At 39.6% G+C, this 24,506-nt stretch overlaps 1 protein-coding gene across 4 annotated transcripts in view; it reads right to left on the reverse strand.

Moving 5' to 3' along the window:
• Positions 1–10,924, reverse strand: part of LOC108710156 (nuclear factor 1 X-type) — a 128,532-nt gene extending 117,608 nt beyond the window's left edge. For 3 of the 4 annotated variants that reach the window (XM_018251309.2, XM_018251308.2, XM_041587273.1), the window contains exon 1: positions 10,851–10,914. The gene's annotated coding sequence lies outside the window, so the exon portion shown is untranslated. Of the gene's footprint in view, positions 1–10,509; positions 10,540–10,850 lie in introns of all 4 variants that reach the window. The other variant, XM_041587274.1, reaches the window with a different exon arrangement.
• Between the last annotated feature and the right edge of the window lie 13,582 nt (positions 10,925–24,506).

Raw genomic sequence — 24,506 nt, forward strand, 5'->3', positions numbered from 1 at the left:
CCCAAACAGTGACAACTAAATGTTGTTGGGCCGCATAGCAAATTATTTTTCAGGCCCCCAAAATGTCTAGAGGTTGTATATTAATTAGGGCCTGACTCCCCGGCCTCTCACTCGGCTCCGGCTCTGTAACGGCAAAGTTAGAATAAAGTTTTGGAAATGAATTAAAAAAAAAAGGCATCGGAGGGAGATTGTGCCGAGACAGTCGCACTGAGCGAGAGACGGAAAAGAGACCTCTGGGCTGGCGGGGGAGAGAGACAGACAGAGAGAGGCTGGAGATGAGGAGACAGAGAGAGAGAGGCTGGAGATGAGGAGACAGAGAGAGAGAGAGAGAGAGGCTGGAGATGAGGAGACAGAGAGAGAGAGAGAGGCTGGAGATGAGGAGAAAAGAGAGAGAGGCTGGAGATGAGCAGACCGAGAGAGAGAGATAGAGGCTGGAGATGAGGAGACAGAGAGAGAGAGATAGAGGCTGGAGATGAGGAGACAGAGAGGCTGGAGATGAGGAGACAGAGAGAGAGGCTGGAGATGAGAAGACAGAGAGACTGGAGATGAGGAGACAGAGAGAGAGGCTGGAGATGAGGAGACAGAGAGAGAGGCTGGAGATGAGGAGATAGAGGCTGGAGATGAGGAGACAGAGACTGGAGATGAGGAGACAGAGAGAGAGGCTGGAGATGAGGAGACAGAGAGAGAGGCTGGAGATGAGGAGAAAGAGAGAAAGAGGCTGGAGATGAGGAGACAGAGAGAGAGGCTGGAGATGAGGAGACAGAGAGAGAGACAGAGAGAGAGAGAGAGAGAGGCTGGAGATGAGGAGACAGAGAGAGAGAGACAGTGAGAGAGAGGCTGGAGATGAGGAGACAGAGAGAGAGAGAGGCTGGAGATGAGGAGACAGAGAGGCTGGAGATGAGGAGACAGAGAGAGGCTGGAGATGAGGAGACAGACAGAGAGAGAGAGGCTGGAGATGAGGAGACAGAGAGAGAGGCTGGAGATGAGGAGACAGAGAGAGAGGCTGGAGATGAGGAGACAGAGAGAGAGGCTGGAGATGAGGAGACAGAGAGAGAGGCTGGAGGTGAGGAGACAGAGAGGCTGGAGGTGAGGAGACGGAGAGGATGGAGATGAGGAGACCCATAGTAACTGCACCATGTGACTCCCCCACCCAACCCTGTGTCTCCCCATTGTTACTGCACCTCATCCCCCGGACTCTCACTCTGTCTGTCTCACTATAACCCCAAACAGTGACAACTATATGTTGTTGGGCCGCACAGCAAATTCTTTTTCAGGCCCCCAAAATGTCTAGAGGTTGTATATTAATTAGGGTCTCATGTGGCCCCTATATCTCCTGGGCCCCCAATATGCGTCATCTGTAATTACATCCCAACCCCTGTGGCACATGTACCCTTAACTCCCCAACTTTCTTCCTGTAACCCCACATTATTACTAGCCAGCCCCCATTCCTCTACATAGTCTCTTATTCTACCCCAATATTGCTATAGTCTCTCCTTGTAACCCCCAATCCATGCAGGCCCCGACTGTCAATCTGAGGATTCTGGCAAATGCCAACTGGGCAACTGTAAGATGCCATAGTCACTATTTATTTAGGCCTCTGTGTACCTGAAATGCCAGGGCCCAATTTCAATCTAATTGCAGACCCTTTCCCTGTTACACCCTATTAATAACTCATGTGGTCTTTACCTCTACTCCTTTTCTTCTTTATAGTGTCTCCTTTATACCCTGTCTATATAGTGCCTTCCTATAACCCCAATCTCATTATACGGATTCACTGACCAATGGCACAGGTGCAAATACTGAATCAGTAAGGTAAGATTGTAGCTCATAACAAGGTTACAGATATATAGAAACATTGGGGTAACAGTCACCCTGCTATAGTCCCAGGGGTACCCAGGGTACAAATAAACATTCACCCCAAATCTCCCCCTAATTGGCCTTCAGACTGGGCCCCCTTAGCTCATAACAAGGTTACAGATATATAGAAACATTGGGGTGTCACCCTGCTATAGTTCCAGGGGTACCCAGGGTACAAATAATCACTCACCCCAAATCTCCCCCTAACTGACCTTCAGACTGGGCCCCCTTAGCTCATAACAAGGTTACAGATATATAGAAACATTGGGGTAACAGTCACCCTGCTATAGTTCCAGGGGTACCCAGGGTACAAATAAACACTCACCCCAAATCTCCCCCTAACTGACCTTCAGACTGGGCCCCCTTAGCTCATAACAAGGTTACAGATATACAACATCGGGGTAACAGTTAGCTCAGATTTCACCCTAACTGGGCTTTAGGTTAAGGACCCATTCCACAGCCTATGTCACCTCCCAGAGGACTAAGCAGAGCGTTTTGAAATTAGTACCATAAGCCCCTGTTTATTAATATAGTCTTTCCTATAACACTGCCTCTATATACTCTTTCCCTATGATCAACTATAACTCCTCCTATTGCTCCATATAACCCTCCCTATAACTCCTCCTATTGCTCCATATAACCCTCCCTATAACTCCTCCTATTGCTCCATATAACCCCTCCCTATAACTCCTAGTATTACTCCATTTAACCCTCCCTATAACTCCTCCTATTGCTCCATATAACCCCTCCCTATAACTCCTCATATTGCTCCATTATAACCCCTCCCTATAACTCCTCCTATTGCTCCATATAACCCTCCCTATAACTCCTCCTATTGCTCCATATACCCCTCCCTATAACTCCTCCTATTGCTCCATATAACCCTCCCTATGACTCCTCCTTTTACTCCATATAACTCCTCCTATTGCTCCATATAACCCCTCCCTATAACTCCTCCTATTACTCCATATAACTCCTCCTATTGCTCCATATAACCCCTCCCTATAACTCCTCCTATTGCTCCATATAACTCCTCCCTATAACTCCTCCTATTGCTCCATATAACTCCTCCTATTGCTCCATATAACCCCTCCCTATAACTCCTCCTATTGCTCCATATAACCCCTCCCTATAACTCCTCCTATTGCTCCATATAACTCCTCCTATTGCTCCATATAACTCCTCCTATTGCTCCATATAACTCCTCCTATTGCTCCATATAACCCCTCCCTATAACTCCTCCTATTGCTCCATATAACCCCTCCCTATAACTCCTCCTATTGCTCCATATAACTCCTCCCTATAACTCCTCCTATTGCTCCATATAACTCCTCCTATTGCTCCTTCACCTATTTCCCAGTGTAGCCTCCTGTAAGATGTCAGTGGGGTAGAGGAAAGCAGCAAATGCAGGGAGTAATTTTGTGCACCTGTCCCTTAGAGAATCTGTGACCCAGACACACAGTGACCTCTCCCCCAGACTTTCCCATTAACTTCCATGAAATGTACAACAGACAATGGTACAATCACTGCGCTGATTTCCTCCCTGTGACCTGACTTTCCCCACTCTGTGATTGTTTTTCTTTACATTAGTTATGCTTGGGCCTGTGTGTATGTAAGGGTTAAACATATATAAAAATATACATTTTTTGATACTGTAAATTGATCCATTGCAGCCGGTGCTCAGGCCGGGGGAGCATACCTACACCAAATAGAGTGTCAGCTTGTTACATTATCCAGGGATGTTTAACCTGTGCTCCTCCAGCTATTCTTCAGCTTCATCCTTACCCTTTAAGATTATTTGAGGATGACTGGAATTGTAGTTCAATAACATCTGGAGAGTCACATTTTGAACATCTCTTGATAAAAATGTTGTGGAATGTTACCTTTGGGGGCAAATAAGGCCATGAAATTGTTAAAGGGATTCTGTAATGAATTTAATGATGTAGTTTTTATTTCTAAATTACACTGTTTACACTGCAAATAATTCACTCTACAATATAACATTTCATTTCTGAACCAGCAAGTGTATGTTTTTAGTTGTAATATTGGTGTGTAGGTGCATCTCAGGTCATTTTGCCTGGTCATGTGCTTTCAGAAAGAGCCAGCACTTTAGGATGGAACTGCTTTCTGGCAGGCTGTTGTTTCTCCTACTCAATGTAACTGAATGTGTCGCAGTGGGACCTGGATTTTACTATTGAGTGTTGTTCTTAGATCTACCAGGCAGCGGTTATCTTGTGTTAGGGAGCTGCTTTCTGGTTAACTTCCCATTGTTCTCTTGTCAGGCTACTGGGGGGGAAGGGAGGGGGGTGATATCACTCCAACTTGTAGTACAGCAGTAAAGAGTGACTGAAGTTTATCAGAGCACAAGTCACATGACCAGGGGCAGCTGGGGAACTGACAATATGTCTAGCCCCATGTCAAATTTCAAAATAAAATATAAAAAAATCTGTTTGCTCTTTTGAGAAACAGATTTCAGTGCAGAATTCTGCTGGAACAGCACTATTAACTGATGCTTTTTTGAAAAAAAATCCTTTAAGTTCCCCATTGTAAACTACAGTCCTGTCCTGCTTTATGGCAGCTGAGATTCTAGCTATCTGTATAACAGAGCATTCTGTCCCAGTGGCACCCCTGTCATTTTGGGTTTAGTTCTCCTTTAATCAGACATGCATAACACATGTAAAAAAATATCTTTTGTAATGGGAAATTTGGGAAAGGTAAGTGTCTCCCTTAACTGGCCTAGACGTGTGATTTCAGTTGCTCCTTTTGAATGGAGACAGTAACACAGTAGTACAGAGAGATAATGCCGGGCCTGGTGTTCGTTAGCCAGACAGGTAGAGGGATAGATGTGGGATCATTGTGCGCTGCCATTAACTACGGATTTCTCCTGGTAATTAAGAGTCCAGATCTGATTTTGGCTGGGACTTGGTTTTCCTTTCACACATAGTGATCAGAGGGAGGGGGCGTGCACTAGTGGGGGACAAGTCTTGTCAAAATAAACACAAATACAGACGCTCTGAGGAGAGTGAGCAGTGAGATGTGGCAGAGACATGACTCAGTACCACTATACCGGGCGGCATGTTTCTTAGTGGCCTGAAGATACTCTGTATTATTATACATTCATGCAGTGAAGCTATAATTTCATTAAACTATCAGTTCCCCTTTAAAGTAAACTGTGTGTGTATGTATTTGTGTGTATATATATATATATAGTGAATAAAGTACCCCCTCTTGTAAAATATAAGGATATTATAAGTTACCGAGGAGTTTCATGACCATATAAAAACACGAGGCCGAAGGCCGAGTGTTTTTATACAGGTCATGGAACTCCGAGGTAACTTCTAATATCCTCATATTTTACAACTGGGGGTACTTTATTTATTATAATACACAAATTTTAGTGAGTCATGTGACAGAAATGACATCACTACTCACCGTTTATAACTGATTACATCACTACTCACCGTTTATAAGGATATAATTTACAGGATATTCATGGCTTTTGTGTATTATATATATATATATATATATATATATATATATATATATATATATATATATATATATATATATATATACATATATACTGTATCAGGTCCGGACTGAGAATTAAAATAGGCCTTGGCATTTCAGATACACAGAGGCCCAATCAGCCCACAGAGAGGCCCAAACAGCCCCAACCAGCCCACTAAATGGTGACTTTCTATAGGACCTTATAGCAGCCCCTCTGGCATTTGCCAGAACCCACAGATTGCCAGTCCAGGCCTGTACTGTATATATAATCAGTTATTAAATGTTGTCAGAATATACGTTGGTGGAAAACAGAATTAGTATTGTGGCTGATGAAGGTTAGGTGTCGTGTCATTACCCATTAGTATCAGTAGGAGGGATATGAATTGTACGGGGAGGAGTTATCAGTAGGAGGGATAAGAACCGTACGGGGAGGAGTTATCAGTAGGAGGGATAACAACCGAATGGGGAGGAGTTATCAGTAGGAGGGATAAGAACCGTACGGGGAGGAGTTATCAGTAGGAGGGATAAAAACCGAATCTGGAGGAGTTATCAGTAGGAGTGATAAGAACCATATGAGGAGGAGTTATCAGTAGGAGGGATAACAACCGAATGGGGAGGAGTTATCAGTAGGAGCGATAAGAACCGTATGGGGAGGAGTTGTCAGTAGGAGGGATAAGAACCGTACGGGGAGGAGTTATCAGTAGGAGCGATAAGAACTGTACGGGGAGGAGTTATCAGTAGGAGGGATAACAACCGAATGGGGAGGAGTTATCAGTAGGAGCGATAAGAACCATATGGGGAGGAGTTATCAGTAGGAGGGATAAGAACCGTACGGGGAGGAGTTATCAGTAGGAGAGATAATAACTGTACGGGGAGGAGTTATCAGTAGGAGGGATAACAACCGAATGGGGAGGAGTTATCAGTAGGAGCGCTAAGAACCATATGGGGAGGAGTTATCAGTAGGAGGGATAAGAACCATATGGGGAGGAGTTATCAGTAGGAGGGATAAGAACCGAATGGGGGGAGTTATCAGTAGGAGGGATAAGAACTGTACTGGGAGGAGTTATCAGTAGGAGGGATAAGAACCATATAGGGAGGAGTTATCAGTAGGAGGGATAACAACCGAATGGGGAGGAGTTATTAGTAGGAGGAATAAGAACCATACAGGGAGGAGTTATCAGTAGGAGGGATAAGAACTACATGGGGAGGAGCTGTTGGACGTAAAGCTACTGTAACTGTGAAGTTAGGTACAAGCAGACATCTGCCCATTAAATTCAATGGCTGAAAATCTTGTACATACAAGGAGCTTCCTTACATAAATGCCAACATTTGAAAATTGAAAATCAGGACATTTTAGGCCACCCTTCCAATCTGCACTGACTATGCCCCACTATTGCATTGAGCCCACGCCCATTCGCCTCATAAATCCCACTTTTGGGGTTCTATTGCGATATATTAAACCTCCCTTTGACGCCTCCTATTGCTCTATATAACCCCTCCCTATAACTCCTCCTATTGTTCCATATAACACCTCCCTATAACTCCTCCTATTGCTCCATATAACTACTCCCTATAACTCCTCCTATTGCTCCATATAACCCCTCCCTATAACTCCTCCTATTGCTCCATATAACTACTCCCTATAACTCCTCCTATTGCTCCATATAACCCCTCCCTATAACTCCTCCTATTGCTCCATATAACTCCTCCCTATAACTCCTCCTATTGTTCCATATAACACCTCCCTATAACTCCTCCTATTGCTCCATATAACTACTCCCTATAACTCCTCCTATTGCTCCATATAACCCCTCCCTATAACTCCTCCTATTGCTCCATATAACCCTCCCTATAACTCCTTCTATTGCTCCATATAACCCTCCCTATAACTCCTCCTATTGCTCCATATAACTCCTCCCTATAACTCCTCCTATTGCTCCATATAACCCTCCCTATAACTCCTCCTATTGCTCCATATAACCCTCCCTGTAACATAACTTTGTAGTAAATACAATCAGCCGACCTTACCAGTAAAATTCAAATACTAGCATACTTTTAAAATATGCTCATTTCTTACACCCTTAAAGTACATCATACCAAACATTTTTTGTACTAGATTTCTGACTGGCATACTGTGATTTATATATACACATCTCATTCTGAGAATTTCAATGATATCTAAATGTACATGTTTTCCCTAAGTTTAAAAAGAATTCTTTTGAAAAAACAGACTTTATGTGATACATTTGTAATCCTTCCATGTGCCGTTCCCTAAATACATTCCCTTCTTCTATTTTATAATTTAAAATATATACATCGTTTTTGTTTTTTTTTTAAATTGTATATATAGATATTTATTTATACATTTTCAATTATTAAAAATAAATGTGAAGCATTTATAGGCTGTACATGCTTCACTAAATATAGTTTTTATTTTTAATAACACCCTGTAGTTGCTTGTACTTTTTGAAAATGTATATTAACGGTGCAACTGGGTGAAGTTAGGAAGCGGTGTGCCACCCATTATACAATTATATACATATATATATATATATATATTCATGCATATTATCATATATATAGATATATATCTCACAGTTACTGGATATACAAGGATGTTACCAGCAAACAGTTTGCAATGGATTTGTGCAGCAGTTTCCCTGTGATCTAAAGTATGAATTCATTGACATGAGCACAGCACTTTCTCACTTATTATAGGGATGTTCCTTCTTTTGCAGTTCTATACTAATAAATGCATAAAATAGTATTTATATAGTGAATAAAGTACCCCCTATTGTAAAAAGGATATTACAAATTACAGAGGAGTTCTGTGACCATATAAAAGCACAAGGCCAAAGGCTGAGTATTTTTATACAGGTCATGGAACTCCGAGGTGACTTCTAATATCCTTATATTTTGCAACTGGGGGAATTTTATTTATTATAATACACAAGTTTCAGTGAGTCATGTGACAGAAATGACATCACTAAGCTCCGATTATAACCGGTGACATCATTAAGCACAATTTATAAGGACATCATTTACAGGATATTGTGTATTATAAATACAGGTATGCGACCTATTATCCAGAATGCTCGGGACCCGGGGTTTTCCGGATAGCGGATCTCACTGTAATTTGGATCGTCAAAGAAAATCATGTAAACATTAAATGAACCCCAAAAGCTGGTTTTGCTTCCAATAAGGATTAATTATATCTTAGTTGGGATCAAACCTCTTATATGTAACTATTTCTTTCCTTAACTATATATGTAGGTACATATGTATACAAGTGTGGGTATATATATCAATATATATATATATATATATATATATATATATATATATATATATAACACAGAAATGTTGAAATTAAATATATGGCTGTACTCTGCATATTTAAGAGAAACAATTACAATAAATCCATGTGATATATTTTTTGCTCTGTTATAGGGATTCTTGTTACTGCTTTGATTTACTCATACATAAACATATAAATATATATATATATATATATAAGAGGTACATCTATAGAATAATATGAAGTCATTCTAGAAATAATATACAGTGCATACATTCAAAACATTACATTTGCATCGATTGCTCAAGTATAATCGTCATCATTATTTTCTCTTATCCATAAATATCTATTCTCGTTTATCCTATGGCTGCAACATGTTACAGATCTGAAACAATAAACATTTCTATTATACAGGTATGGGACCTGTTATCCAGAATGGTCGGGACCTGGGGCTTTCCGCATAACGGATCTTTCCGTGATTTGGATCTTCATACCTGAGGTCTACCAGAAAATCACGGAAACATTGAATTAACCCAATAAACTGGTTTTGCTTCCAATAAGGATTAATTATATCTTAGTTGGGATCAAGTATAAGCTACTGTTTTATTATAAGTAAATCATTTAAAAAAAAATTAATTAAATGGAGCCTATGGGAGACGGCCTTTCCGGATAACAGGATATCGGATCCTATACCTGTATATATTTTTAGATAATAGTACAGTAGAACCCCTGTTTAATATAAAATTAATAATATTTATATATGTGTCTATATATTGATAAATACAGACACTTGTATACATTATATATACCCACTCGCACACAATAATTCTGAAAACTTTCCATCAGGGAGCCCCATGAAATGATTTTCTAATAGGAAACGATTACACACCTTGAGTGCCACCGAGAGCTGAGCAGCGTGCAGGAGGAATTCGTGAATAGGAACAGGGCACTAGAGTGGTCTCAGCTGTATAATATAGGGGAACAGGGATGAACAGAGGGGTGGGAGCACTTGAACGCACAGTTGCCTCCTACGTGAGTGTTCGCAAACTCTGCACCCCAGGCTCCACACAGAATAGATGGGTGCTTCCAATTACTTTACTGTAACATTACATTTACAATAGTATTTAGGCATCAAGATTGTTACTAGAAGAGCCTGTGTGTATATGAGATATATATTTAATTAGGGACATTTATATACACATAAAGAAACATACATACATGTGTGTCTGCTGATCAGACTAGGCATGCGATTGATCAATACATACAGGTATGTGGAAACCCGCTATCCAGAACGCTCCGAATTAAGGAAAGGTTGTCCCCCATTGACTCAATTTTTATCCAAATAATCTAGATTTTTCAAAAAAAGATTTCCTTTTATACTGTAATAATAAAACAGCGCAGTGTACTTGATCCCAACTAAGATATAATTAATCCATATTGGAGTTTATATGATTTTCTAGTAGACTTAAGGTATGAAGATCCAAATTACGGAAAGATCCATTATCCAGGAAACCCCAGGTCCCGAGCATTCCTGATAACAGGTCCCATTCCTGTATAAGATCCCCCTGGTGACCCAATGCCAGGATAGCACTGGGCCAAGTTCCGGCTCTCCCCTGCCTTTATTCTAGGTGACGTTGCCCAGAAAAGGTTCATGTACTGACCCGGGCAATGCAATCTACGGGAAACGGGGGGTAGCTATATTAAGTTAAAACAAGACTTAAAGAAAAGGAGGAAAAAAAAATCCCCAAGCAAATTAAAGAAAACCTTGCCTTTTGTGTTTTTTCTTTCTTTTTAATCACAGAAACCCCTGCGGAAGGTTTAATGAAAATCAGAATGGCACATACCAGGCAAGTGTGGGCACATCTGCCAGCAGTCTGAAAAACACACAAAAACCTTTTAAGTTTCCGGGGGAAAGAAAACTTGGGCGATTTTAGCATGTTTCTTCTACGGGAACCATCAAAATATATATATCTACAATAAACCGGTTACAAATAGGGGAAAAAAAATGAAAATGAAAAAAAAAAAGGAGGGAAAGGTGAGAAAGGGAAAATAAACGAAGAGACAGAAGAGACAGAAGAATACGGCACGGGTGCAGAAAAGGGGTCGGTTATTCAGTTGCAAAATAATAAAAAGATTTAACAAATATGGGTTAAAAAAAAAAAAAGGCGCCTGGTAAAAACCTTACATCTCCTGATCCTTTTTCTCCTCTCCTCCAATTCCTTTTTTACTCTAACACCCAGTCCAAAATGTAGAGAAGTCAGCAGCGAAAAACTGGACAAATGCCATCTTCTTTCCGAGCCAGCCTGTAGGATTTCTCAGATGCAGTCAGGCTGCAATAGACTTTTTACAGGGGGGGTGGGGAGAGTGCGATAGAGAGACAGACAGGGAGAGATTGAGAGACACCAGGCTGTCTCTTTCCCCAACTACTGGAAGTTTTTGCTTTTTCTTTTTTTAAAAATTTTTTATTTCCTTTGCCAATTATTTTTTCATTTTAGCCGTAAAAACCTCAGGTTATTTGTTGTTGTCACCTTTGTTTTCAATATTGTTTCTCTTTCTGTCGCTCTAGTCTCCTGCCATTTTAGTGCCAACTCTGATGTTGGCATGGGCTGGAATTTTACTGTGTTGGCTGGGCTCACTCTCTCGCTCTCTCCCCCCTCTCTCCTAATCCCCCACCTCATTCAATCTCTCTCTCTTTCTGTGCCCACCCCCCCCTTTTCTCAATCCCTCTTCCCACCTCTTTCTTTCTCTTTTTTTCTGTCTCTCTCTCTTTTCTGTCTTAATTGTCCCCCGTCTCAGTAGTTTTTATGGTTTTAATCCTGTTTTACCCCATACCTTCTAAACACACACTTCTCACCTCACTCTTCGGTCTGTGTTTAATTCTTCCCCCCTCTGAAATTTTCCACTCCCCTTTTTATCCCTCCATTACTCTCACTCTCTCTTCTTCTTTATTTGTGGATAGACAGAGTGCCAGGGTAGAACTGAAATCGTGATTGAATTATTAATAAGAGAATTACAGTAATGTTAACATTGTGTAATCTGTGTGTGTGTGAGACTTTGTGCCATGCTTGGGTAGAGGCCGGGGAGAAATTAGGGAGCCGGTGCCAAGAGGCAGAAGTGGGGTGAATTAGAAAAAAAAAATTAAAAGAGAGCGAGAGACAGAGAGAGAAAAGTAAGGAGTTTGCAAAAGGGGCAGAGCTAGAAGTGAAAGAGACTGAGGAAGGAGGGAGCGAGAAAGCAGAAGTCAAGGAGAGAGAAGTGAATAAGTGAGGCCACGAGGCAATAAAGAAGAAAATGAAGACTGTCTCTGCAAAGAGAAGGGCCGGTTGGTATATGGGGGTGAGAGGAGAGGGATATGGTTTGAGGGAGCTGAAGAGAGAATACAGAAACTGCAGAAAGTAAGTCCCAAAGGTGCATTTGTTATGGGGAGAAAGGAGAAGGTAGAGAAGAGGGAGGGTGGAGATTATTTAGGGGAGGGGGGTACAAAGTTAATTCACTTTGCTGTAACCTTAATTTCCCCTCTAGAATAATCTAAAGCAATGTGGTCAAATTACATTTGATAGGGCAGATTAGAAGGACAAAGGTCCTGTCGGTGATTCAATAGGTTCTCTCCAAACGTTACAGTGTGGGCTGGGGCCGGCTCCATCTAAAGGCAGCACCTGGGGAGCCGTGAAAGGATTGTGTAGGAATTGTGTGTAGGAAGGGGGAGTGGAGGTGGCGGTTTTGGGAAGGGAAGTAAGGTAGGAGCATGAGAAAAGGAAGACAATGGGAACGAGGGGAGAACAGCATAGACATGTTCCACAAAGCCACAAATGAAAAGTAATAGGGAGTGGAGTAGAGAGAGGTGGGGAAATGGCTGGGAAAAAATGAGAGGAACTTAAACAGGATAGGGGGACGTTAAAGAGTAATTTATGGGCAACTGAATGGGCAAACCAATGGCATTTATCAGTGCCAATAAATTCAACATACTCTCAATACGAATAAGTTAGAATGTACTGTAGGGTGCTGAGAGTGAAAGTTGCAATGGCTGTGGAACCACATGCTGCAGAAAACTCACTTCCCAGAGACTATTATCCACTGTTACTATAGACACCATCTTTCCCTACTATACCTGCTATCCCACAGTCACACTCCCTTCCCAGAGACTATTATCCCACTGTTACTATAGGCACCATCTCTCACTACTATACCTGCTATACCACAGTCACACTCCCTTCTCAGAGACTATTATCCACTGTTACTATAGGCACCATATCTCCCTACTATACCTGCTATCCCACAGTCACACTCCCTTCCCAGAGACTATTATCCACTGTTACTATAGGCACCATCTCTCCCTACTATACCTGCTATCCCACAGTCACACTCCCTTCCCAGAGACTATTATCCACTGTTACTATAGGCACCATCTCTCCCTACTATACCTGCTATCCCACAGTCACACTCCCTTCCCAGAGACTATTATCCACTGATACTATAGACACCATCTCTCCCTACTATACCTGCTATCTCACAGTCACACTCCCTTCCCAGAGACTATTATCCACTGTTACTATAGGCACCATCTCTCCCTAGTATACCTGCTATCCCACAGTCACACTCCCTTCCCAGAGACTATTATCCACTGTTACTATAGACACCATCTCTCCCTACTATACCTGCTATCCCACAGTCACACTCCCTTCCCAGAGACTATTATCCCATTGTTACTATAGACACCATCTCTCCCTACTATACCTGCTATCCCACAGTCACACTCCCTTCCCAGAGACTATTATCCCACTGTTAATATAGGCACCATCTCTCCCTACTATACCTGCTATCCCTCAGCCACAGTCTTTTACCGGGATCTATTATCACCAGAGGCCTGTACTACCAAGAGATACATTTGTGGTAATTATACAGATTTCGCTTAAAAGTGCTGTTTTTCAGGGCTCACCTATAAGACAGTCTCCCCTGCTTGTGCCCTTTTAAAACTACTTGGTGCAAAGACTCTTTGTGTAGCTGACACGGTCGGGTCCACCTCTGTGCCCAGTCCTTTATGTATATACTGTGTGGAGTAGAGAAACCTGTATGGTTCTTGTGGATCTAGAAGGAGAGGGCAGAGAAGACTGTATTTATAGATGGTAATACATAGCAGGCCTTACATCTGGGTTTTATGAAGAATGGATTAATAGTGTTAAAACTTAGCAGCAGCATAGACTATAATAGGAGTATAGAGAAGCTTGTGTGGCAGGGACAGAAAGACAGAGATATGGTTACAACTCAAGTTTGGTGACTGCAGAGCAGTGTGTAACCGGGAGTAGAGCAGTGTGTAACCGGGAGTAGAGCAGTGTGTAACTGGGAGCAAAGAAGTGTGTAACTGGGAGTAGAGAAGTGTGTAACTGGGAGTAGAGCAGTGTGTAACTGGGAGTAGAGAAGTGTTTAACTGGGAGTAGAGAAGTGTGTAACTGGGAGTAGAGAAGTGTTTAACTGGGAGTAGAGAAGTGTGTAACTGGGAGCAGAGAAGTGTGTAACTGGGAGCAGAGAAGTGTGTAACTGGGAGTAGAGCAGTGTGTAACTGGGAGTAGAGAAGTGTGTAACTGGGAGTAGAGAAGTGTGTAACTGGGAGTAGAGCAGTGTGTAACTGGGAGTAGAGCAGTGTGTAACTGGGAGTAGAGAAGTGTGTAACTGGGAGTAGAGCAGTGTGTAACTGGGAGTAGAGAAGTGTTTAACTGGGAGTAGAGAAGTGTGTAACTGGGAGCAGAGAAGTGTGTAACTGGGAGTAGAGAAGTGTGTAAATGGGAGTAGAGAAGTGTGTAACTGGGAGTAGAGAAGTGTGCAGCCATTCAAGCACAGGATACACAGTAGATAACATATAGGGTCTTAAGAATCCTATTGCACACTACAGAGCTTATCTGTTATCCACTGTGTATCCTGTGCTTGAATGGCTGCCCCCATTGCTACACAGCAGCTTGTTTATTTAAACTATAGTAGTACTTATCTGTTATCTACTGTGTATCCTGTGCTTGAATGGCTGCCCCCATGGCTACACAGCAGCTTGTTTATATAAACTATATTAGTACTTATCTGTTATCTACTGTGTATCCTGTGCTTGAATGGCTGCCCCCATGGCTACACAGTAGCTTGTTTATATAAACTATAGTAGTACTTATCTGTTATCTACTGTGTATCCTGTGCTTGAATGGCTGCCCCCATGGCTACACAGCAGCTTGTTTATATAAACTATAGTAGTACTTATCTGTTATCTACTGTGTATCCTGTGTTTGAATGACTGCCCCCATGGCTACACAGCAGCTTGTTTATATAAACTATAGTAGTACTTATCTGTTATCTACTGTGTATCCTGTGCTTGAATGGCTGCCCCCATGGCTACACAGCAGCTTGTTTATATAAACTATAGTAGTACTTATCTGTTATCTACTGTGTATCCTGTGCTTGAATGGCTGCCCCATGGCAAACACATCAGTTGTACCAGTGGAGGGCAAGACTACATTATATTGTCATTCCTTTAAAAAAAACTTACATTTTTTGGTGTTACTGTTCCTTTAACCAGAAAATAGGAGGAGCTTTATATGGATTGGGGGGCCTGTCTATGTATAGAAATAGGCAATATAAATGGGTGTTACCCAAGTACATTGTGGGCAGAAAATGTGCCATAAAATGTCCGATTTATGGATTTTCACATTTTGGGAGGTTTGTTAAGGAATGGAGTTACATTTTAGGCGACGGGCAAACTGATCTAGTAGAAGTAGATTCTTATTTGACCTGCAGTTTCCTGTCATCCCGAGAATTTGCAACAGAAAAGCAAAATGCATCTAAATTTACTCTTTCATGCCTGGGCTTCGGCTTGGTCGGTACTTTATATTCATAAATACACACAGCACAACACTCAGCCGGGATGCATGCCTGAAACCCAATCACATCATATATATATATATATATACAGTACCTATAGTGGGCCAATCAGTAGGAAGTGACAGCAAAACCATAAAGCAACTACCACGGTAAAGCAAGTAAGATATATATATAGTCAGTCTTGTAAGGTGCACTCTTAACCAACCACAACAACTGCCTGGGTGCTAGGTCAACACCATAATGCACACATTACCAAAAATAACCGCACTCATGTGAAAAACACAAAATAAATATTTGTGTTTTTCAGGGCCGCCTCTGCCATGTGGCAAGGTGAAACCCTTGCCTCAGGCGGCAGCGAGCGGCCTGTTACAAGGGGCGGCAAAAAGCCGCCTCTTGTAACTTTAAGAGCCAAACTTCCAGGTTTTAACCCGGAAATTCGGCTCCGCTAGTGCAAAGAGCGCTATTGCGCTCAATGCACTAGCGATACTGCCCCCTGAAACCCGCTCCGACGCTAATTTTTAAGCGCGGAGCGGGAGAGGAGGGGCGGCATCTGGGCTGCTGCCTCAGCCCCAGAATCAGCGCTGGTTATTTTTGGTAATATATATATATATATATATATATATATATATATATATATATTTATATATATATATATATAAAGTTCTTCACCAATGAGACGCACGGCCAATGTTAAAAATCTAATTATGGAAAGTGGCTCTGGCTCAGTCATTGTACAGCTCTGTGGCAATTTAGTAAATGGATCTATCTAACCTTTTCTGCCTTTGTGTGTCCCAGTCAATGTTCATACAGTATCTATCAGTTATCTGTTTACTATTGATCTTACACCTCTGTATCTCTCCCTCACACTCTGTCTCACACCTTTATCTTATGGACAGGCCAGATACAGAGGCTGCTGCCAATCAACCAACAAATTCACCTACTGACAGAAACTTCTTTATTCGTGTAGAGAATGTGTATGGAACCTGTCATTCAGAAGGCTGGGGATATGGGGTTTTTCAGATAAGGGATCTTTCCATTATTTGGCTCTTCATACCTTATGATACATGTAAATATTAAATGAACCCAATAGGCTGGTTTTGCCGCCAATAAGGATTAATTATATCTTAGTTGGGATCAAGTACAAGATACTGTTTTATTATTACACAGAAAAAGGAAAATAATCAAAAAAATTGGATAAAATGGCCTTTCCGTTATTTTGAGCATTCTGGATAATGGGTTTCCAGATAACAAATCCCATACCTGTATTTATATACCTATAGTGTATCAGTTTATAACTATCTTCTCTCTCTCTTTCTCTCTCTCTAGCTATCTCTTCTCTATCTATCTATCTATCTATCTATCTATCTCTCGATCTATCATCTATCTACCTTTTCTCTCTTTCTCTCTCAGTCTATCCATCATATCTCTCTCTATATATATATGTTGATCTTCTCTCTCTCTCTCTCTCTCTCTCTCTCTCTCTCTCTCTCTGACTCAATCTCTCAGTCTATCTACCTTCTCTCTCTCTCTCTCTCTCTCTCTCTCTCTCTATCTATCTATCTATCTTCTCTCTATCTGTTTCTTTCAGTCTGTCTCTCTCTTTCTCTGTGTCTGTCTCACAGTCTATCTACCGTCTTTTCCGTGGGATAACAGATCCCATACCTGTATTTATATCTCTATATTGTATCAGTTTATAACTATCTATCTACCTTCTCTCTCTATCTATCTATAATCTATGTATCTATAATCTTTCTATTGATCATCTCTATCATTAGCTAATATCTGTTTATATTCCTATTCATTTCTCTCTGTCACTTCAGCTGTCAAAAGAACCACTACCTTCCCTCCAATAAAACCCCCACTATGCCAGACTAGTAAATACCCTAAACCCCTCTCTTCCCAGCAATAGCAGAACAGCCTAACACCCCCTCCCTCCAGGATATATAGACCCTGGGGTGTAGTTCCCCTCTGGGATATAATTATAATCAGACACCCTCTGCCAATAATAAAGTATAAAATTGCTATTTACTTTGCTGGGCTTTGTTTGTCTTACAAATTAAATTGTTGTATCCACCTCGTAATGAGAGGAGGTTTAACCCTATCAGGTCTGGGAGGCAGGTGGTTAAATGCCCTTCTACAAAGAGATTCCTGCTGTACAGTTATATAGATAAATATATATATACATAGTGTGTAAGGTAGAGTAGCTGGCCTGTGTTTTTCCTTCAAATATGTCATTGGGGATATGAGCAACTAATATAACTAATACAGGGCTACATTAAACGTATTCTTAAATATGAATTTCCCTCAATAAAACAGAAATATTCCATAATAACGAATTCAGTTATACCCTTAAAATTATGTTTTTTTTATTATTATTATTTCATGTAACCTCAGCCTCCTTGCCTGACCCCATGCGCACCCGTGGGTGGGACTATGCCTTCCCTTTGTGCGCGGTGGAATTCCCAAATCCTGTTGAAACTCTAGCAATTTCAACCAGGGTTCAACTCCCAAAGGGGCTTCCAGATGGGAGGGGGAGCCGAATCCTTTTCTATACATTATAGTAAACCGAATCCTACGCCCCCCATTTATACTTCTCTACCTCTCACTCTTAATAGCAAACATATAGCCACTAATATCTTCTTCTTTTTCTTTCTTAGGAACTTGTCTTATTATAAAGACTCACTCACTGTGATTAGAAATATAGTCGTTTCCTTAATATTAAGCTTAAAACTAAAAGATCTTATTCTTTTGTTGCATCTTACAATGTTTAAAGGGAATTTTCATATTTGTACGTTAAAAATATAATTGAAATTATTTTAAAATATACACATACATACACATTAATATATATATATATATATATATATATATATATATATATATATATGCACCTTTTATCAAAAATGCTCGGGACCTGTTGCTTTCCAGATAACGGATCTTTCAGTAATTTGGATCTTCATACTTTAAGTCCACTAGTAAATCATGTAAACATTAAATAAACCCAATAGGCTGGGTTTGCGTCCAATAAGGATTAATTATATCTTAGTTGGGATCAAGTACAATCATTTTAAAAAATTTGGATTATTTGGATAAAATGGAGCCTATGGGAGACAGCCTTTGTGTAATTTGGAGCTTTCTGGATAATGGGTTTCCAGATAACGGAATATATACCTGTATATATTTTATATATATTTTTCAATAAAGTATGTTTTAACCTTTAAGTAACTTGGCTTTAAACGTTCCTGGTGTGCACCCATTTACATCTATATATTTATCTATTTCATTTTGGGTAGCACCTGGGTCACTTATTTTTGTTTGGAGTGCGGAGAAAACACAAGGACTATATATATATATATATATATATATATATATATATATATATATATATATATATATATATATATTTATATATATATATATATATATATGAGAATATTTTTTTTTTTAGATAATAGTACTGTAGATTGCCTATTTTAGGTTTTTCCAAGGACCAGAAAATAAATGGTGTAAAATCTGGGAAAATGTAAAATCAGGGAAATACATTTAATATTGGTGGGACCGCAAAAAATGAGGGACAACTTAAAAATCCGGGGATGTAAGATTGAGTTTTTATTGCCTATATTTATATACTTTATTTCTATATATGTATTTGATGTCAATATAAAAATTATACTCACATTCCTGTTAGAAAATCACATTACGAATTTATCCCTGTTTAAACATTTTTTTTATATATGTGGTCATACTTGTTTTTTTATTGCATCTTTAGAAAAGTTTTAGAACTGCAAATTTGTATTATAGAAATTTAGACAAAGATGAATCAGGTTGAAATTGGAAAAAAAAAAGGATTCCGTTGCTAAGTTTTTTTCTGCTGTAATAATTTAAGACATAAATGTTTGTTTAATTTTTTTTTTAATGTACATTTTTGAAAAAAAAAATCCTCAGTCGACGAGTCTCTGTTTCTTTTCAGTGAAGACGAAGGTTATTTTGTCGGTATTCGTTTCTTAGAAAAATTTGGATTACCAACGAGAGAAAATAGCCGCCTACGGAATAAGTTTGTTAGAGCGATTTTTTTATCATATTTCCTTGTGGTTGGAGGAGCAGGGGGTTGCAGCCGGGAGCTGGGAGTTACGGAGGGAGAGAATTGTTTGCACTGTGGGACTGTTTGTTTAGCAGAGCTTGGAGAGTCCCTGTGCCTCGGTGTTGGACATTTTTAACGCTGCATTTTTTTGCACCTGTTAATAAATGAGTCAATTGCTTTGAAAACAAATTACACCGACACAAAGGAGGTGGAATTTCGTTTTTGTCCAGTTCCCTGAATAGATGTGAAATTGGCACCGTCGCCAATACAGAGATCTTAAGAGAAGAATTGCTCTTTGATTTAAATCAGAACAGCAGCAGAATACGCTACTTTTCCCTCAAACGCCCCCCTCTGCATTTGAATGCGGCTAAAGAAAATGATAAAAAAAGAAAAGAAAAATCTGCTAATTAAAAATGAATTTCTGGAATAATTCTACTTGTTTTTTTTTTTTATTGGTGTTGTGGCTAAAATAGAATCAAATAATAAAGTGAAGATTACAAGTGTAGCTAAATTTCTGTACTTTCTAATATTCTGTTTACCTGATTAAATTAGATATATTTTAGTACATTTTACTAATATTGTTCTAAATAATTCCTGCCGTGTTTCAAATCAATCATTTGTTGGATTTATGTGACAGCCTATTTTGTAGTGAGGGCAGGTTCCTTTAAACAGACGCAAAGAAAATAAACGAAAAAACTCTATTTTGGGGATTTTAGCAATATATTACAGGTATGGGATCCGTTATCCGGAAACCCATGATCCAGAAAGCTCTGAATTACGGAAAGGCTGTCTCTCATAGACTCCATTAAATTTTTTTTAAATATATTTCCTTTTTCTGTGTAATAATAAAACAGTCGCTTGTACTTGATCCCAACTAAGATATAATTAATCCTTATTGGAAGCAAAACCAGCCTATTGGGTTTATTTAATGTTTACATGATTTTCTAGTAGAGTCACGGTATGAAGATACAAATTACAGAAAGATCCGTTATCCAGAAAGCCTCAGTCCTGAGCATTCTGGATAACAGGTCCCATACTTGTACTGTATAAATACACGTGTGTGTGTGTGTGTGTGTGTGTTATAAAGGCTGTGGGTAATGTTGAATTTAATAGTCAAATGCAGCTGTTAATGTTATTTTTATATAAGGACATGGAATTTCTGCACAATTTCATTAGAAAAAAAGATTCTCCATATAGCGTTGCCGTTCCAGCTCTAGAACAGTCTCGGAATTACCTACATGCCTTTTGTCAGTCTCTAAAGATGCCAAGTCCGTTATTATTATCCAGCCGTGGTCGTGTCTGATCACTATTTCATGGAAATCCGTTTAGTCTGTGTAAAAATATTGAGGTTTGTGTGCACATATTATTTCACCCTATAACATTTGTTACACATAAAATTCCCTATCCTATATTTCCATATAAACATTCATTATAACATCTCTTCAGGCTTCAAATAATCTTGCCGTATAATTCTTCCTATTGCTTGTCCTAAACCCATCCCTACAACTCCTGTTATTAGTCCATATAATTCCTCCTTATAACAACACTTTTATTCCCTCACCATAACTTTATCTATTGCATCCCACAACCTCACTATATAAGCCCTCCATATGTGTGCTTCTGTTCCTTCTTATAATCCCTTACAATAACTCCTCCTATTGCTCCTTAAAACCTCACGTACCATCTTTTGCTCTATATATTCTCTTCCTATAACCCTGGTTGGTCTGTATAGCCTCAATAGCCCAATAACTCATCTAATTCCCCTGAAGTGCACCTACAACTCCTATTAATTCATAAAGCCTCTCCCTTAAATTCATCCCATTGCTTTATAACACCCGTTCCTTTAATTCATCATATTGCATTATAAATCCCTATCCAAAATGGTTTGTATATTGCTTGACTATAACTCCTGTTGTTTGACTTAATCCCACCCTATGTCTTATATCCCCTCTCTAGAATTGCATTTGGTTCACTTAACTATTCCCTATAATTCCTCTTTTTGCTGCCTATAACCTCTCTGCAACTCTTCCTGTTGCCCCATATAACCCTTTCATATTGTTTCCATTAAACAACTTTTTTCTCGCCCTATAACTCCTCCTATTGCCCCATATAACTCCTCCTATTGCTCCATATATCCCTCCCTATAACTCCTCCTATTGCTCCAAATAACCCTCCCTATAACTCCTCCTATTGCTCCATATAACTCCTCCCTGTAACTCCTCCTATTGCTCCATATAACCCCTCCCTATAACTCCTCCTATTGTTCCATATAACTCCTCCCTGTAACTCCTCCTATTGCTCCATATAACCCCTCCCTATAACTCTTCCTATTGCTCCATATAACCCCTATAACTCCTCCTGTCACTTGTTGCTCCATATCACTTCTCTATACATATTCCTATTGCTCCATATAACCCCTCCCTATAACCACCCCCTATTGCTCCATATAACCCTCCCTATAACTCCTTCTATTGCTCCATATAACCCTCCCTATAATTCCTCCTATTGCTCCATATAACTCCTCCCTATAACTCTTCCTATTGCTCCATATAACTCTCCCTATAACTCCTCCTATTGCTCCATACAACCCCTCCTTATAACTCCTCCTATTGCTCCATATAACCCCTCCCTATAACTCCTCCTATTGCTCCATATAACCCCTCCCTATAACTCCTCCTATTGCTCCATATAACTCCTCCCTATAACTCCTCCTATTGCTCCATATAACCCTCCCTATAACTCCTCCTATTGCTCCATATAACCCCTCCCTATAACTCCTCCTATTGCTCCATATAACCCTCCCTATAACTTCTTCTATTGCTCCATATAAACCTCCCTATAAATCCTCCTATTGCTCCATGTAACCCCTCCCTATAACTCCTCCTATTGCTCCATATAACCCTCCCTATAACTCCTCCCATTGCTCCATATAACCCTCCCTATAACTCCTCCTATTGCTCCATATAACCCTCCCTATAACTCCTCCTATTGCTCCATATAACCCCTCCCTATAACTCCTCCTATTGCTCCATATAACTCCTCCCTATAACTCCTCCTATTGCTCCATACAACCCTCCCTATAACTCCTCCTATTGCTCCATATAACCCTCCCTATAACTCCTCCTATTGCTCCATATAACCCTCCCTATAACTCCTCCTATTGCTCCATATAACCCCTCCCTATAACACCTCTTATTGCTCCATAAAACCCTCCCTATAACTCCTCCCATTGCTCCATATAACCCCTCCCTATAACTCCACTTATTGCTCCATATAACTTCCCCTATTCTCTAATACTTAGGGGGTAATTTACTAAACTCTGAATGCAAAAATCCCCAAAAAAATCTCAAAAATCACATATTTTTCAGAATTTATTGAACCCTGAGGATTTAAAAGCCCGAATTTGAAAATCTGGTATCTCAGACCTGTCAAGTTTGCATATAAGTCAATGGGCGAAGTCCCAATGATTTTTTGATGTGCGCTGGGTTTCGTGCAATACCCCAAAGTTTTCGGGCAAAAAAGCATAAGAAATCTGAGTTTTCTGGTGAAAAATCTAAACAAATCGTGAGAAACTGATTTTTTCGTGCGAAGCAATTTTTTTGTAAAATGTAATAATAAATAAGCATATAAAACCCAAGCGGAATTGATCGGAGTTTGTAGCAGAAAATGTTGAGATAAATGATCTTTTGATAAATCACCCCTTAGACTTTGTAAGTCTGTGATTACCAGAAAGCACATAAACACAACCAGTCACTTTCTAATGTCCTCGATGTTCTCCCTCAAAGAATGACAACTTCTAGGCCAAAGAGAAAAGGGGGCACAGATCCAAGCCGAAGAGCTGTGCCCCCAACTTCTAATAAATATTTCCTTATAGGAGAACTGGTTTAAAAAAATGTTTTTTTTTTAAAAAAACGACATGCTATGGAAATTAATAAAAACAATTTTCAAAAAAAAAAAAAATACAAAATATAATGGGCACCCATGAGCAGATTTACAAAGGACTATTATTTAAGTTTCAAAGTAGCAAATCTTTGCATTAAAAAAACCACTTTAAAAAAAGCAGTTTGTAAAATCGCCCCCACTTCGATCGAAAATTCTGCAAAATTCAGCAATGATCAATCTTTTTTCAAGGACTTTACAAATCCATTCCCTGAGAAAATCCTGCCCATAGAAAACAATATCATCCAACCGCTCAGAGCTCCGAAGATACAGCCTTTACAGCTTTAATAAATGGGCAAAATCAATAACCAAATTCCAGGAAATGTCAGTAAATGTGATAAAATTAGAATAGCTGGGACAATGCCAATTTCAATTTAAATAACGATTCATCCTAATGTTTTATTAGGGACTTTCCCAATGAATTATTAAAATATTGAATTATCGACTATTTATAATTGTAGATATTTTTCTCCCTAATAACATCTCTCATATTCATATCAGTGATGACTAGAGTTTGCCCATTTACATCTAGGCATGTCTACAGCCTTAGGCTCTGTTCATTTTTTTAACAATGAAATTTAACAATTTAAATCACATTTTGGAAATAACACCCTCGTAACCTTTATCAGATTTAAAAACTACAAACAGTCCCTTTTTCTATTACCCACCAATGGCAGAACTTGAAGATATTGGGCCCTTTTAAAATAATTGTATTATTCCTCCCTAAAGCCTCATGGAACATGATCGGAGCAGAAGAGCGTGTGGTGCAACGGTTGTGTAATAAGTAGAATTATTGTCTTTCATTCCCGTTGTACCATAAAGAACATGCGAGTGGGCAATTAAAAAAGGGGCATATAAACTTTTCATATTTGGCTTTTAATTTAATTAAAAATGTTACTGTTTTTCAATGTTTTTTTACGTTAAAGGGCATATAAACCTTGAATTTATTAAATTTTTTCCTATTTT

This window comes from Xenopus laevis, chromosome 3L, assembly GCF_017654675.1.
Source record: "Xenopus laevis strain J_2021 chromosome 3L, Xenopus_laevis_v10.1, whole genome shotgun sequence".
Taxonomy (NCBI): Eukaryota; Metazoa; Chordata; class Amphibia; order Anura; family Pipidae; genus Xenopus; species Xenopus laevis.